Source organism: Gastrolobium bilobum, unplaced genomic scaffold (assembly GCF_033153095.1).
Source record: "Gastrolobium bilobum isolate Gb01-03AN ecotype WA unplaced genomic scaffold, APGP_CSIRO_Gbil_v1 utg3271, whole genome shotgun sequence".
Taxonomy (NCBI): Eukaryota; Viridiplantae; Streptophyta; class Magnoliopsida; order Fabales; family Fabaceae; genus Gastrolobium; species Gastrolobium bilobum.
The window spans coordinates 85103-104365 of record NW_026895294.1 but is presented as its reverse complement, the minus strand read 5'-3'; positions in this window follow the sequence as shown (position 1 = coordinate 104365).

Below are 19263 nucleotides of genomic sequence, written 5' to 3'. Positions count from 1 at the left end.
ACGCGCCGCCCCTTTCCCGGCGAGTGAATCCCACGCGCAGCTCCTTTCTCCGGCGCGTGGAGGCGCGTGCGGCCGTGTTTTTGGACCAGACCACCACCATTCTTCTCGTCTTCTTGTCTTCTGTCTGGATCTGTAATTATTTTTCTGATCAGAGGTCATTTGATATTCTGTTTGGTTGATTTTATCGCTAGTTGTTAACTTTTTTTGTTAAAGAATGGCTGAGCATGATAGTTCTTCGATCTTATCTGGTAAGAGCACATGTTCTATATCTCTTCTTGCTTCTTGCACTGATTTTAAAACCTCATGGATTTTGGATTCTAGTGCAACTGATCATATGGCTTGTCGTACTGAGTTATTTTGTTCTTATCATCCTACTGTTGGTAGTCACACTATATCCGTAGCTGATGGATCCCATAAATCAGTTATTGGTTCTGGTAACATTCAAATTCAACCTTCCTTGTTTCTTAAAAATGTTCTTTATGTTCCTCAGCTTTCTACTAATCTTATCTCCACTCAAAAACTTACAACTGATTTGAATTGTTCTATCACATTTTTTCCTTCTCATTGTCTTATTCAGGATCTTACCACGAAGAAGACAATTGGAGTTGCTAATGAACAGGATGGGTTGTATCATCTCCTTCCAGACCATGCTAGCAAAAATCAGTTATTAATGACACGTCATCCTTCTACTGCAGAGTCTATGATTTGGCTCCATCACAAGCGTCTCGGGCATCCACCATTTAGTCTTTTGAAGTCTATGTTCCCCTCTCTGTTTCTCAATAAGTCGGTTGAGACCTTTCATTGTGATGTTTATGAATTTGCAAAACACCATCGAGTGTCATTTCCTTCTAGCACTATTAAAAGTAGAGAACCTTTTTCTCTTATCCATTCTGATGTTTGGGGCCCTTCTAAAGTGCACAGTGTTTCAGGTGCTAGGTTGTTTGTTTCTTTTATTGACGATTGTACTCGGATAACATGGATATACTTGATGAAAGACAAGTCTGAAGTACCAGAGATATTTATTCGGTTTCATCACATGGTTGAGACTCAGTTTGGTAAGGGTATTAAAAGACTCAGATCTGATAATGGTACTGAGTACGTCAATCAACGCCTGTCACAATTCATTTCAGACAGAGGTATGATTCATGAGCTCACATGTGTTGATACCCCTCAACAAAACGGGGTTGCTGAAAGGAAAAATCGTCACCTTCTTGAAGTTGCTAGAGCACTACTTTTTCAGACATCTGTTCCTAGTTCTTATTGGGGAGAAGCAGTATTAGCTGCAACTTTTTTGATCAACCGTTTACCTTCACGGGTCCTTAACAATATCAGTCCTATTCATTCCATGACTTCCTTCTTTCCTTCTGTTCCCATATTACAGAGCCTTCCACCAAGAGTGTTTGGATGTGTTGCTTTTGTCCATGTTCATAAACAACATCGGAGTAAGTTGGATCCTAGGGCTCTTAAGTGTGTCTTCCTTGGTTATAACCCTTATAAAAAAGGGTACAAGTGTTATCATCCACCAAGTCGGAAATTTTTTGTTTCTATGGATGTCACCTTTCAAGAATCTGAATCTTATTTCCTGGGTCCTCATCGTCAGGGGGAGAATAGTTCTTCAGAAGACTCGTCCCCTTCCTTCTTTGAGTCTGGATCAATCTTCTCTCTTCCTAGTGTGTCTGCTCCTGGTGTGTCAGAACCTTCAAATACACCTGAGATACAACCCATACTGTCTCACCAGCAACCTCAATCGTCTGAACCACTGGTAAGTCCTGAATCTCCTATTTCTTCTGAATCTCCTGTTTCTGATTCTAATATTATTTCCTCTCATGATTTGTCTATTTCTTCTGATATCTCTAATGACTTACCCATTGCTTCTACTTCTGATGACTTACCTATTGCTCTTAGAAAAGGAAAAAGATCTTGTCACAAGAAAACTTGTTCCTCCTGTCCCTCTTGTACTCAATACCCTATCTCCCACTTTGTTTCCTCTGCTAATCTTTCTGTGCAGCACAAAAGCTTTGTTTCAGCACTAGATTCTATTGCAATCCCAAAATCAGTACATGAAGCCTTGAAAGATAGGAATTGGGCTCAAGCCATGCAAGAGGAGATGAATGCTTTGGAGAAAAATAAAACATGGGAGGTTATTGATAGACCCAACGGAAAGAAAGCAGTAGGGTGCAGATGGGTTTATACCCTGAAATATAATTCTGATGGCACTCTTGAGAGATATAAGGCTCGATTAGTGGCCAAAGGTTACACTCAAACCTATGGCATTGATTATGAAGAAACCTTTGCTCCAGTTGCAAAGATGAATACAGTGAGAATCTTGTTATCCCTTGCTGCCCATTACAATTGGGATATAAATCAATTTGATGTGAAAAATGCTTTCCTCAATGGTGAGTTAGAAGAAGAAGTCTACATGGAAATCCCGCCTGGTTTTGATTCTGTGAAGGGGGAAAATAAAGTTTGTAGATTAAAAAAGGCCTTGTATGGATTGAAGCAGTCACCTCGTGCTTGGTTTGGAAGATTTACTAAGGTTATGATGACCTTAGGATACAGACAGAGCCAAGGAGATCACACTCTTTTCTTCAAGCACTCCCAAAATGGGAAGCTTACTGTGCTCCTTGTATATGTTGATGATATTATTATCACAGGTGATGATTTTGTGGAGAGACAGATTCTGCAAACACGGCTTGCCTCTGAGTTTGAAATCAAAGACCTTGGGAAACTGAGATATTTCCTAGGGATAGAAGTAGCTCATTCAAGCAAAGGAATTTTTATCAGCCAGAGGAAATATGTCCTTGATCTTCTCAAAGAAGCAGGAAAGCTCGGGTGTAAACCCTCTAATACTCCTATTGAGCAGAATCACAAGATGGGCTATGAAGAAGAGAGTCCTCCAGTTGATAAAGGACAATATCAACGGCTAGTTGGGAAATTGATATATCTGGCCCATACTAGACCAGACCTAGCTTATGCTGTTAGTGTTGTCAGTCAGTTTATGCACGATCCAAAAGAAAAACACATGCAGGCAGTAGAGAGAATTCTTCAGTATCTTAAAGGTACTCCTGGTAAAGGATTGTTATTCCGACGTGATGGCAATCTATCTTTAGAAGTCTACACAGATGCTGATTATGCTGGATCCGTGACTGACCGTCGCTCTACCACTGGTTATTGCATGTTTCTTTGCGGTAACTTGGTGACATGGAGAAGTAAGAAACAAGATGTGGTTGCCAGATCAAGTGCAGAAGCTGAATTTTGAGCTATGGCTCAAGGCATTTGTGAGTTACTGTGGCTGAAAATTGTTCTTGATGATCTCAAAATAAAATGTGAGGGACCTATGAAGCTGCTATGTGATAATAAGTCCGCTATTTGTATAGCTCATAATCCAGTTCAACATGATCGGACTAAACATATTGAGGTTGACCGCCATTTCATCAAAGAGAAACTTGATAGCGGGTTGATTACCACTCCATACATTCCCACTGGGCGTCAATTGGCTGATCTATTAACAAAGGGGCTTCCTTCAGACAGATTTCAAGAACTTACTAGCAAGCTGGGAATGATAAATATTTATCCCTCAGCTTGAGGGGGAGTGTTGTAAATAATATTGATTTAGTTATTATTTAGTTTTTATTTAGTCATTTATTGTTGTATTGGGCCAAGCCCTTTGTTGTATTGGGCCAAGCCCATTAGGTTAAAAGTAGGTCAAATATTCTCTATAAATAGAGAACCCTTTGTACAGATTATTTACAATTCTATAATATATTAGAATACCCTTTTTCAAGTGACTCCGATTCTATAATGGCAGAAAATACACGCCTAAGTGATCTTAAGCAACAATTGCAAGGGGTCCAGAATCAAGAACTACAGACCCCTGAATTAGTCCGTTAACAAGTGGAGCATTTGTTTGCTTCATTTAGACAGGAGATAATTTCCCAGATTGACGCCTCTAGAGAAAAATAGTGCTACAAATATAGCAACAAGGGGTTCTTGACCCTGGTCTAGGCGCATCTACAGAATCTTCTAGTCACCAACACCACACACAACGTATGCACACACTCAAGCTAGACTTTCCCTGCTACTCTAGTGGCGACCCTACATATTTGTTGTATGCTGTACATCATTATTATGAGTATTACCAACTACAAGAGGAAGAAAGATTAATGCTTGCATCACCGGCAAGCCGCTGGTTCCAAGGTTGATCACAACCTTTGACTCCTTTACTGATGCGCTCCACAAACGATCTAAAGGACGGTGTAATAACTGAGTTGGTACCACCAGCGTTACAAGAATCATTCTCAGAAATAAGCCTTCAAGCCCTCTTTGGACACCATTCTACTCGTTCATTCCAATTGCATGGCACAATATTGGGTAAGCAAGTTCAGGTTTTCATTGATGGCAGTAGTACTCACAATTTCATCACCAAGCGTATGGCTACATATCTCGGCCTGACACTTCATTCCATTAAGTCCTTTACTATGCAGGTTGGGAATGGAGACAATCTGATTTGCATGGCAGTATGTTATGAGATTACATTATTCCTTCAATCCCGTCGATTTACACTTGATCATATGTAGTTCTTGAGGTGCAATGGTTGTCGACCTTACGACTTGTCCTCACTGATTATGGGCAATTGACAATGACCTTTATTCATCTAGGGTCCTCCGTCACCCTTCAAAGGGAGACCAATTTATCCACGAACCACATTTCACCATACACCTCGTAGTACTCGAGTTGTTAACATACATGATATTTTGCATATACAGCGGAAGACTTTATTTAAAAAATAATAAAGCGTCTTATAAAAATACGAGTAAACTTTTTCCAAAATATTTTTTAAAACATTTTCAAAGCGTTCATCTGATATATTGTATTAGCGTAACATTAACATCTAAGTCTACTAATTAAAACCATTGGCCATCACTAGTGGCCGTTGACCATCCGGATATGACCTCAAGTGTCATTCCTAACGGAGTCTCACGGACAGCATAATGGTTGTATTTCGGATAACTGAAAACCTGGTCCCGCACATACAATGCGATCCCCTCTCAGGGTCAATGATGTGCCTTCAGCATATAGGTATTTTAGAGTTAAAAGAATGAAGATTTGACAGTAATTTAGTGATAAAAAGCATGACTTTAGTGAATTATTGATAATCTACCTTCAGGCACACTTTCACTCTTGTTTTATGTTTTTATAGGAGGAAAGCACGAAAATAAGCTATGTTCGAACAACTGACTCACGCAGTACAAAAGGATGGCACCAGACCAAGAAAAGGGAACCAACACAATGCAACTTCACGCTGATAGCATGAGATTCACGCTATTCGCGCCAAGCATAATGCTTATCTACTGGTTCATCGCGCGATTAGCGTGGATCTGGCGCTAATCGCGCGACATCGCTCTGTCAGTTTTCTAAATTATGGATTTGGATAAAAACAAAAGCGAAAATCAAATCTTGGGGAAGATTTTGACCTGATTGAGTCATTGGATATAAAAAGGAGTCAGAAACCCTGAGAAAAAAAACTTTTGCACGGAGAAGAATCCGGAGGCAGAGATCGAAGCAAGTGTTTGGATTGAAGATTCAAGCTTTCTTCTTCTCCTCCAAATTTTCTGGTTATTGTTTTATTCATGATTTCTCTTTCTTACATTAAATTGTCAGACATGAACATGTCTGGCTAGTCTTTTATTATTGTGGTAAGGGTCACAACCCTTAATGTGAATCCCTTGTAGTTTGGTTAATTTTTATATTTATTTATTCCAATTGTATTTATTTTATCATGTTCTTCATGTTATGATTCTTTTAGAACCGATCACTTTATTAGGATTGCGAGGGTTAAGGTTTTCAATAGGAATATTGAGATTCTAGTTCCTGACAAAGGGTAAAATAACAATTCATGTACGCACTAGGGATAGGCTGCATGAATTGCAAACGTGAAAAATTCACTGATTTAAAGGCTTAACTTGAAAAGGAATTTCTAAGGGTTTAGGATTCTAATAGGGTTAATAAAGTAAAGATCACTAAGGAATTAGGGCTTAACTAATCAATTAATAGATGGTGAATTGTTTGATCAATGGTTAAATTAAATGTACAACTTAATTCATAGTGCAAGGTGGGGATCATAAAGGTGTTGGCATCTTTTACCGCGATATTCTTTTAAATATTTTCTTAATCTTAATTTGTTATTCTCAAAGTTTTAAAAGCATCTTTGAATTATTCAAAAGTTTTTGAATTGTTCTCAATTTTTACAACCACAATTATTCTCAAACCAACTTTATTAATCCAACAAGAGAAGAATAGTTTAAATAATTTCGGTGCCTCAATCCTCGTGGAGACGATACTCTACTTACCCTTTTATTACTTGGAACAATCGGTACACTTGTCGATTTTTCGCAACAGTCAATACAAACAATAAGGCTCCATGCCCAATTAACTAAATACATACATCAAGTCTATATTAATTTCCAAAATGTCTAAGCATCAGTAAATAATCCATGGCTCCAATACTACAGTCATAAGCCTAAGTAAATACATAATATAATCTCAACATAAGATAATTAGGCATGTTAATAATTATACATGCCATCACAAAGTCTAATCGTAATAAAATAAATCAGCATCGTCATCCACTACTCCAAGGTGGGGGCTTTGCCCCTATAAGCATCACCACTATTCTGGGTACCTGAAATAATGTCCCCAAAAGGGGTGAGATAACACATCTCAGTAAGCTCAAGGTTCATAGAGGATCCTCTAATCCCCTTAGCCCACTTCTTGCTTGACAAGTCATATATAAAGCATATAATACATGCATACAACATAAACATAGCATCATCATATCATCCTTGTGTAACCTCAGGGTCAAAGCCATAGACGGTTTACACCAGTGTGACTCCAGGGTCAAGCCATAGACAGTCAACACAACCTCAGTACGAAATAGCTCCCAGAGTCAAGTCATAGGCAACCAACATACCATAATCACTGGTCAGGATCCTCATAACATATATCATCAGTTCATCATCATAACATCAAGAATCATATAACATCTATATGAATGCGAATGAATGCACATATACATCATACCATGTACTTTCATACAATACAATCATAATGCCCACCATCATGGTGGGGCCACAAGAGAGAGGAGCAACCAGAATTAGGAGCTTACCTTAAGGAGCTTAGCACAAGCCCACACTCCAGTATTATGCGCATGCTCCAATACAATCCTCAAGTGCAAGGTTCTCTAGGCACACCTAGAGTAAGAATCATTCACATCTTTAATTACATAGTAATTCATCAAGTCATATAAAATACTTAACCATTTAATGGTTTCACTTTCCATACTTATATGCCAATAATATTCTCATTACAAGTCTAGATCATTTATTACTTAATTACACGTTTTTAGTGCATAAGGAATTGTTCACTAAGTCCACAATAACTCATTAGGCACTTAGTCCATTAATAAACTCTCTTAGATTAAGGCATTTTTCACTTAACTTACAACTAATCAAGACATTTATCATCAATATATGTCATTCATAACTTTGAACATTAATTATTATAAGTTACTAATAGTTCCTATAAACCCACTTAGCCTAAATCTCAATTTTACGGTATTCCTATAACTGTACACGCTTCCTTTAACCTTTCCCCCTTGGTCCTACTCATGATTGTCCATACTTAACAACCTCAAGAACCAATTTTTATCAATTAAACACATCAACCCCTTTAAGAACTCATGATGGCTGAATTGTTTAGATGGTGGTGGTGGGATTTTTGTCACCATTTTTTCAAAGTTTCATGATTACACCTTCAAATGAGCACCAATGCTTCAAGCTCCCATCTTCTCAAGCAAGCATGCTTTCTTTCCACAAAGAACATACCTTTAAGAAAACTCAAGATTAGAAATCAAGAACACAACACAAAGGTGGGACTTTTCAAGAAGAAAACTCAAGAAAACTTACACTAGAACTTAGGGAAGTAGGCACCAAAGTGAGGTTCTTCAAGGAGAACTCAAAGCACTAACACCATGGCTTGAAAAAGCAAAGAAAATGCTGCTGTATGGAGGGGTATGCACCACAAAATTTGGCTTTCAAAAACAAAAATGGTATGTTCTTGAAGAGGAGGATGAGGGAACAAGTTTTGTGAAGAGTGTTTGGTGATTTGATGGAGTTTTGGTGGTGGAATCTTAGAGAGAAGGTGGAGAAAATTTGAAAACTCAAACTTAGAGAGAGAGGGGGCTGCTAGGGTGCTGATCAGAAATGAGGGGAAGGGTCCCTTATGTTTTTAGGGTTTATGCCATGTCATTGAGTGGCTTTCTGTCATTTAGTGACACCTGGTGTAATTTTTCTTTGAACTGTTATCAAATTTTTATCCGAAAACACCCAAGACTCTAACTTTAAGTAATTAATACTAATTTTGTCTAATTATCATGTTCATAACTTTAAATTTGATTAGTAGATCACAGATCCACTTACAGCTGTTTAATTGCACTATAGTCTTTACCGATGTTCTTAACTGTACCCAGATTTCATAATCTTCTTAACTTTAATATTATTGGTCTAATTATGAATTTTTAGGCATATATTGGGCTTTCATTCCATTATTTCATGTTTTTCCCACTCCAGGATTCTACCGGTTGCTGCTACAGCAGTACAAAATATTCGGTAAAAGTGACTTTTCAGAAGTACACCAATATGGGTATCAATCTTCACCATTTCATATACTAACCTCATTCATGATGTTTATATCATTAGATTAGCTCTCTAACTCTGATTTTCTAAATTAGATCTATTCTACAGACTGTTACTGCGTCAGCAGTAAAAAACAACAGATGGAAATTCACATGACTGGAATACCCTCAATATGGGTATCCAAATTCTTAGAATTTCATTCTCATTCTATTTATGACTATAAGGTCCTCATCAGAACTCTCTAATTTAAAAGTCATGTAATTAGGATTATTATATTCACCACACCTTTTAAAAAGATTTTGTCCTCGAAATCGGATCATACCTAATATTAAAATCAGGATATCGCCGGAGAATATCATCCTCTCGCTCCCATGTGGCGTCCTCAGGTGTCAATCCTTCCCATTGAATCTTGATCATGGGAATGACTATATTTCGAAGCCGTTTCTTATCTCGAGCAAGAACCTTAGAAGGTCCAACAACGAACTTCAGGTCCTTCTTAACCTCTACATCATCAGGCTGAACAATGTGTGAATCATCAGATATATATCTGCGAAGCTGACTCACATGGAATACATCATGTCAATTTGCTAAGTTGGGAGGTAGAGCAAGCTGATACGCCACCATTCCAACCATTTTTATTATCTGGTAGGGTCCGATGAACCGGGGACTCAACTTTCTAACTCCCAAAGCACGCCCAACTCTTGTGGTGGGTGACAATTTAATAAATACATGATCCCCTTCAGAGAACTCAAGGGGTCTGTGCTTTGTATCACAATAACTCTTTTGACGGCTTTTTGCTTTCTTCTACCGATCTTTAATCATCTCAATCTGTTATGTAGTCTCTTGGACCAATTCTGGTCACAGTAATTGTCTTTCACCAATCTTTGTCCAACATGTAGGTGTCCTACACCTACGGCCATACAAGGTCTCATAAGGAGCCATACCCAAGCTGGCGTGATAACTGTTATTATAGGAGAACTCGATCAATGACAGGTACTTGTCCCAAGCATTTCCCTGCTTTAAAACATATGCTCTCAACATGTCCTTCAATGTCTGAATGGTACTCTCTATCTCACCATCCGTCTCCGGGTGATATGTTTTACTCAATCTCAATTGAGTATCAAAGACCTCATACAATGCTTCCTAGAAGCGTGAAGTAAACTTGGGATCTCGATCACTGATTATGCTTTCGGAATGCCATGAAGTTTCACAATCTCTTTGACATACAATCTAGCTAGCCGCTCCGTTGAGAAAGTAATCTTGGCTGGAATGAAGTGGGTGGATTTAGTCAATCAATCAACCACGACCCAAATGGAATCAAATCCAGCCTGGCTTCTTGGCAATCCAACAACAAGCCCATGGATATGCTCGCCCATTTATACTCTAGAATATCTAATTGCTGTAATAAGCTAGATTGCTTTTGATACTCAATTTTCACCTTATGACAAATAAGGCATTTGCTCACAAACTGAGCTATATCTCTTTTCATCCCAGACCAGCAGAAATTGTGTTTCAAGTCTTGATACATCTTGGTAGCACCTGGATGGATGGTGTACTTGCCCATATGGGCCTCAGTCAACACTTCTTCTAACATTGGCCCCTTCAGAACTATCAACCGGTCCTTGTAATACTTTACATGAGCAGTATCTGTGAATTACAAACTCTTGCTCTTTCATCCATTTAATTCCTTCATCAAGCAATTGGGCCACTTTATCTCTTTCCATAAGTTAATTTAGGACTTTAACTGTAGTCATAAAATATGAAGTCTCAAGTGGTGTCACAGGAATTCTCAAATCCCTGAACTTCTCAATCAATTCATACTCTACAATCATCATGCTAATCACACTCGTAGTCTTCCTGCTCAAGGCATCAATCACTACATTGGCCTTTCCAGGGTGATACTGAAGGTCAAACTCATAATCCTTCAGAAATTCCATCCATCTCTTTTGCCTCATATTAAGCTCTTTTTGATCGAACAAGTACTTCAAGCTTTTGTGGTCACTATAAACAGTGAAAGTAGCACCATACAAAAAATGTCGCTATATCTTCAAGAAAAATACCACAATTGCAAACTCAAGATCATGAGTAGGATAGTTCTCCTCATGGAGCTTCAACTGTCTAGAAGCATAAGCAACTACCTTTTGTTCCTGCATCAACATGAAACCCAATCCAAACTTGGATGCATCACAGTAAATGACAATCTTCCCTCAGGGTCAGGAAGAAACAAAATTGGTGTGGTTGTCAATTTCCTTTTTAGCTCTTTAAAACTGACCTCACATTCTGTTGTCCACACAAAAGGTGTCCCCTTTCGGTTTAATCGGGTCAATGGTAACACCATCCTTGAGAATCCCTCACTAAACCGTCTATAATATCTAGCTAATCCCAAGAAACTCTAGATCTCTATAATGTTTTTGGGTCTTTCCCAATCTAAAATTGCTTCTATCTTGTTTGGATCAACAGCCACTCCTTCAGATGAAATGACGTGACTCAGAAACTGAATTTTAGACAACCAGACGTCACACTTGGAGGTTTCGCATACAACTGATGCTTTCTTAAGACCTGTAAAACTATCCTCAAATGCTTTGCATGTTTCTCTTTGCTCTTAGAGTAGATCAGAATATCATCAATAAAGACCACAACAAATTGATTTAAGTAAGGTTTGTACATCCGGTTCGTATAACTCATGAACACCGCTGGGGCATTTGTAAGCCCAAATGGAATCACTAGATACTTATAGTGTCCATATCTAGATCGGAAAGCCATCTTCGGAATATCTTCTGCTTTTACCTGAATCTGATGATATTCGGAACGAAGATCAATCTTCAAAAATACCGAAGCACCTCTCATCTGATCCAACAAATCATCAATGCGAGGTAGAGGGTACTTGTTCTTCACAGTCACCTTATTCAATTGTCGTTAATCCGTGCACAACCTTATAGTCTCATCCTTCTTCTTCAATTTGCTTCTTCAATTCTACAAGATCCACGGGTGACATCCGGTATGGAGCCAAAGAGATAGGCCCCACACTAGGCACTAGGCCAATGGAGAATTCAATCTCCCTTTCTAGTGGAAATTGTGGGATCTCTTCTGGAAATACATCCTCAAAGTTACATACAATCTGGATACTAGAAGTTGGCTCCACAGAGACATCAACAATCCTCCTAACATGATATATCTCGCATCTCCTGCATTTAGAGCCTTAATTGTAACACCCTGCAGTACTCCGGTTGTTAACATACATGATATTTCGCATACACAGCGGAAGACTTTATTTAAAAAATAATAAAGCATCTTATAAAAATACGAGTAAATTTTTTCCGAAAAATTTTCTAAAACATTTTCAAAGCGTTCATCTGATATATTGCATTAGCGTAACATTAACATCTACGTCTACTAATAAAAACCATTGGTCATCACTAGTGGCCGTTGACCATCCGGATATAACCTCAAGTGTCATTCCTGATGGAGTCTCACGGACAACATAACAGTTGTATTTCGAATAACTGGTAACCTGGTCCTGCACATGCAATAACCTGATAGATACAATAATTAAACAGACAGCTCGCAAGTCCCACACGGACTGTAATCCCCTCTCAGGGTGAATACAAACAATAAGGCTCCATGCCTAATTAACTGAATACATACATCAAGTCTATATTAACTTCCAAAATGTCTAAGCATCAGTAAATAATCCATGGCTCCTATACTACAGTCATGAGCCTAAGTAAATACATAATATAATCTCAACATAAGATAATTAGGCATGTTAATAATTATATATGTCATCACAAAGTCTAATAGTAATAAAATAAATCAGCATCGTCATCCACTACTCCAAGGCAGGGGCTTTGCCCCTAAAAGCATCACCACTACTCTGGGTACCTGAAATGATGTCCCCAAACAGGGTGAGATAACATATCTCAGTAAGCTCAAGGTTCATAGAGGATCCTATAATCCTCTTAGCCTACTTCCTGCATGATAAGTCAGATATAAAGCATATAATACATGCATACAACATAAACATAGCATCATAATATCATCCTTGTGTAACCCCAGGGACAAAGTCATAGACAATTACATCTGTGTGACTCCAGGGTCAAGCCATAGACAGTCAACACAACCTCAGTATGAAATAGCTCTAGAGTCAAATCATAGGCAGCCTACATACCATGATCACTGGCCAGGATCCTCATAACATATATCTTCAGTACATCATCATAACATCAAGAATCATATAACATCTATATGAATGTGAATGAATGCACATATACATCATACCATGTACTTTCATACAATACAATCATAATGCCCACTATCATGGTGGGGCCTCAAGAGAGAGGAGCAATCGGAACTAGGAGCTTACCTCAAGGAGCTTAGCACAAGCTCACACTCCAATATTACACGTATGCTCCAATACAATCCTCAAGTGTAAGGTTCTCTAGGCACACCTAGAGTAGGAATCATTCACATATTTAATTACATAGTAATTCATCAAGTCATATAAAATACTTAACCATTTAATGGTTCACTTTCCATACTTATACGCCAATAATATTCCCATTACAAGTCTAGACCATTTATTACTTAATTACACGTTTTTAGTGCATAAGGAATTATTCACTAAGTCCACAATAACTCATTAGACACTTAGTCCATTAATAAACTCTCTTAGATTGAGGCATTTTTCACTTAACTTATAACTAATCAAGACATTTATCATCAATATATGTCATTCATAACCTTGAACATTAATTATTATAAGTTACTAATTTCTCATAAACCCACTTAGCCTAAATCTCACTTTTACGATTTCCTATAACTGTACACGCTTCTTTTTTCTAGTCTCTGTGCACAACCAACTTGTAATAATATTCTCATCTCTTATTATATTAATCTAGACTCAAATAAATTTCCAACAAGGTATCACATGCTGCATTTGGAGTTATCTAGCTCCGGTTATCACCGTTTGAAGTTGGACAAGCAAAACTGTCTGCCAACTCCAAACAGAGCCCCAAACATACCTCACCATTTATGCGATTCTGGAAAATATACTGGACCAATTGATCTCAAATATTTATACATAAAACTAGACACATTCAGATTTAATTTGATATATCACGAGCCTAATTTGAGTAAGAACTGAGGGAGAAATAATTCATGGAAGATGCAGCCATGTACAGCCCCTGCACATGTCCTCCGTGGGCAATCTCCACTCAATCGAACCTACAGAATGCTACACATCTTCAAATGGTACCAAATTTTGACACCACATATCTGACATCTCAAGCTTCAAAATGATGTATGACACATCCCTATAGGACCTCTGTAGAGGGAGATATGCTTTCCCAAAATTAGCCTAAAAACTGGTCATTTAACCCCAAGTGTGTTTAATTAGCATATCCTAATTATCTTTGGTTAGAAACTCTAAGTCACTTTTATTTTAGGATTTTCTATTATTAGGTCACTTATGCAGTCACACATAGTCATATTAGGTCTTAGTTCATTAGGTTCACTAATGTGTTTTTATAGTTAATTAATACATTATGCATGGTCCACTTCACTTAAACCCTAGATTATTATCCTAATTAGGTCTTAAACCAATATTTATCATACTAACCCTAATTGATCCTTAGGTGGCCAAATTTTTTAGGTTATACAAACTATGTTTTTAACTTGTTAACTTTACCATTTATTTAGTTAATTAAGTCCTACACTTAATTAGTCCACTAATTCATCCTTTAATTAAATTTTAAACATAAAACCCTAATTATACTATTTAGGACATATTTGATATAATAAAGTCATTAGAGTTTAAATCAATTCCTTAATCAAGATTAGCATTTTTAAGCTTAAAGGTTGCCTTTTTAACCTTTCCACCTTGGTCCTACTTAGGATTGGCAAAACGGGCCAACCTGGCTTGACCCAGCCCAGCCCAGCCCGTATACAAACCGAAAAAAATGAGCTTGGTTAGGGTTGACTCGAAAAAAAAATAAGCAAGAAAACTCAACCCAACCCGACCCGAGTCGAGTCAGGGTTGGCTTGCGGGTTGGCTCAAAAATTGACTCGCTCGTTGGCTCGAAAATTGCTCGCGAGTTGGCTCATTTTCAACCTATTTAAATGAACTTGTAGTATTAATTCATCATCTATGTGGTTTCCATCAGCTTAAACAAAGGGTTGCAAAATGAGTGATAAAAGCAAAATATTCTAGTTTCGAATTTTTTTCACAACAAATTTGCACCAACATCAAGAAACAATCAGAACCACTTGCTACCAAGCGGGTAAAATATTTGAACCAAATAGAGCCAACACAGCCTAATAATATAAAAATGGCAGGGATGTGAGAAGATTAGGGACTTGGGTTTAGAGAAAGATAAAGATGATGATAGTATGTGTGGATTTTGTCCATTTTTTGTATATTCTATTTTGAAATTTTTATATAAAAAAAAACTCAACCCGCGAGCTGGCTCGTTTGACCCGCGGGTTGGCTCATTTTTTTTCGAACTGGCTCGAGTCGGGTCTGCAGCTCATTTTTGCCAACCCAATCCGACTCATTTTTGACGGGTTAGGAGCCAACCCGATGGGTTGGCTCCTTTTTTCCACCCCTAGTCCTACTCATGATTGTCCACACTTAACAACCTCAAGAACCAATTTTTATCAATTAAACACATCAACTCCCTTAAGAATTCAAGGAGAACTCAAAGCACCAACACCATGGCTTGAAAAAGCCAAGAAAATGCTGTTGTATGGAGGGGTATGCACCACAAATGTTTGGCTTTCAAGAACAAAAATGGTATGTTCTTGAAGAGGAGGATGAGGGGAACAAGTTTTGTGAAGAGTGTTTGGTGATTTGATGGAGTTTTGGTGGTGGAATCTTAGAGAGAAGGTGGAGAAAATTTAAAAACTCAAACTTAGAGAGAGAGGGGGCTGCTAGGGTGCTGATCAGAAATGAGGAGAAGGGTCCCTTTTGTTTTTAGGGTTTATGCCATGTCATTAAGTGGCTTTCTGTCATTTAGTGACACCAGGTATAATTTTTCTTTGAACTGTTATCAAATTTTTATCCGGAAATACCCAAGACTCTAACTTTAAGTAATTAATATTAATTTTGTCTAATTATCATGTTCATAACTTAAAATTTGATTAATAGATCACAGATCCACTTACAGCTGTTTAATTACACTATAGCCTTTACCGGTGTTCTTAATTGTACCCGGATTTTATAATCTTCTTAACTTTAACATTATTGGTCTAATTATGACTTGTTAGGCATATATTGGGCTTTCATTCCATTATTTTATATTTTTCCCATTCCAGGATTCTAAAAACTCTATCATCAATTCTTAATTTCTTGATTAATCTATCTTGCAAATTTCTAACATTTCTTTCTTCACCTCATGAGTAACAGATTTATAAGCTCCAGCATCCTTTTGTTTTCCTACCAAATTATGTTTCAATCTATAAGCTCCTCCTTGTTGAACCATAGGTTATCAAGTCTATGCATTTGAAGTTTTAATGATTACAGAGCACCAACAAGTTCACCATGGATGCACAACATAGATAGCAGTGCAATAAGTTCCAAATGAGATTAGAAGACTAAGACAACATGCAAAAGTGAATGGACTACTCAAATATGAAAAGTCAACTACAAAGTCAAAATATTTCAAGTGAAGAAAGGAACTATAAGACTCAAATCATGAAGATACTTGAAGACAAACGAAGACTTATGTTTATACTATTTGTCATGTCCTTTTAGAGTCCTAGAAAGTTTGAAGTTGGGTTTATTGAGGCATATTTCTCTAGATTGCATTTAGAAGCATAAACTCATACATTTAGTATCACATGTTTGATCCATGCATACAAGTCTCAAACACGTGGAACACTGTTATATTAATGATAAAATAATTCATTCATGTGTGAGAAGTGAGAAAGAATCAATTAGGAGTCAATTGGATCAAATTCGGATAAGTTTTGGGTTGTTGTTATTAAATATCCGGATATGGATATTTGAATATCCTGATATTGATATCAGAATATTGATATTCTGATATTGAACCCAGAATATCCAAATATGGAATTCAAAATATCCAGATATTTGTCGGAAGTCACGTGACAACTTAACAAATTTGAATCAAATCTTCTCTAAACCAACTTTAACTCCTATATAAGCATATCTTAGTGTTCCTAAACATAAGAGAGAGTACAGAGAGCGTAAGAGAACATGCATTACAGATAGAAACACCTAAGATCAAACTATGCCATATTTTTATATCTAGAGAGAGAAAGATCATTAATCTTCTTCTTCTGTTTTCTTTTTATTTTCTTTGTAATTTTGAAAGTAGGGAGGTTGCCCAACAGGTTCTTAACGATTTAGTTTGTTATGAGTGATTGTGAGACAAGTGAAGTGATCCCCAAGGTTCTCGAGTTAAGCTTGATCTAGGGATATTGCAGGTCTTGTAAAATTTCTTTTGTAAATTAGTTTTTCAAGCATCGGTTGGAAGCTAGAAGATAGTGGAACAATCGATGGCAGTCTAAATGTAGCTCTCAAGTGGTTGGAGAGTGAATCAGGATAAATCCTGGTGTTTTCTTCTCTTTTCCCTGTCCTTTTAGTTCTGCTGGATACAACTTTTTTTTGATTCATTGTTTATAATGTTTTGAATCTGTTTAAGGGTTGGAGAATGTTTCTTGATTGATTAATTTTGTTCTTACATGTGTTCTTGAAAATGGGGTTTTATTTTCTTTGTTACTTGCGAAAAAAGTTAAAACATAACCATTTTTTCTTTACAATCCTGTTATTATCTTTTGACAATATTTGCATTTAATTTTTCTTGCATCTCCATCAATTGAAATACAATACTTCCATGCCACATCACTCCTACTTCCAAGAGCGTTCTTGTAAATTTTAGAAGTTGCTCCACTAGCATGACAAAAGAGGCAGAACCAAAATTACCACCACCACCTACATTTGAAGACATATTCAAAATTGAATAATAAATAATATCACACTATTAAATTAAAGTAACTACAATAATTGAATTAATAAAAAAAATTAAAATGGTTTCTTTTAGAGAAAAGATAAAAAAAAATTATTTGTAATATAGACAAGTTTAATCCAAACACTTAATAATAATTATATATATATATATATATATATATATATATATTATATTATATGTCTATGGCTCATAGTCATAGTGACTAATTTTCTCAAGATAATACATTATGAAATATTAAAATGAGAATATATTTCTTTTGGTTTATATAAGGAGGTATGGTCTAAAAATCAACTAACTTAACCTATATCCTATGCACTAGCTGGAAGACTTGTATAAGTTTATTTTGTATTATTTATTCACTATAAAAAAAACAAAAAAAATAAAAGTCTAAGTAAGAACCAGTAATTGTATCCAATTCGTTTAGCATAAAAAAATGTACAAATTCATAAAATAATGCAACCTAGAAGAATGTAAAAATACTTTATAGAAGAATGTGCACAAAAAGTGAAGTGTAAGACAATATGTAAAAAAAAGTTTATAGACAATGTGTAAAACACTTTAAGAAATACAACATGTAAAGCGTAAGTTATAAATTCAACAAATACATAGTAATATATTAATATTTAGGGATATGATATTCTACCTATCTTTAGATTTTATTTACCTTACTTACTCATCTTCAATATCATTGGATCAGAATCTCACTATTTCTCTCTCCTCTTGAGATTCTGATTTAATGGTGTTGAAGATGAGTAGGAAAGGTAGGGAAAAAAATAGATAAAATAACCTATCTGTAATACTTCTAGCATAGAAAAACATGCAAAAGTTAATATGTAGAATAATATATTCTTCACAAAGCTTTACAAAGTCAGTAGAATCGAGCATTACAATCTTCTAATAATAATAAAAATGGGGGTAAAAAACCAAAGCAGAGAAAGAAAACAAATTTACAAATATAACTCACAGTCACAGGTAACATGAAGGAACAGAGTAGTCGGTAAGTGAACAAGGTATACTCTTGCTTCTGAATAAAAACACAAAGAATGAATAAAAAAATAAATGAAAAAACCAGAAGAAAACGAAGAAAAAAAAGAAAAGAATAAGAGGAAATAAACAAATCGAGTATACCTAAAGGAAAGAAGCAACTTAGGGTTTGTGCTTCAGAAAACAGAGCATTCAAGTTTTGAGTTTTAAAGATGGAGTGGAATGGATCTTTGAGAGCAAAGGTCGGGTTCGCTCTCGGGTAGTCTAGTGAAAGAGTGTTTCATAATTGATTGAATTGTTACAGATTTTACGATATTACGAGAAAACAATGTGATTCTAGCGATTCACTCTTTTTACAATTTCACTTATGAATTAGATCGGTAAAATGTCAAAAAATCACATAATTGTACGATCTCATGAGAAAAATAGTGATCCTGTCAACAATGATCTATATGCAACGAGCTATGCAAGAAATTGAAGTAACTACTACCTAGATGTGTGGCACAAAAAAAAATATATTATGTTTTGAGAAAAGATATATTAATATATCAAACTTTCCATTTTTTTTAATTGCCACGTTTAAATCCCACCGCCTC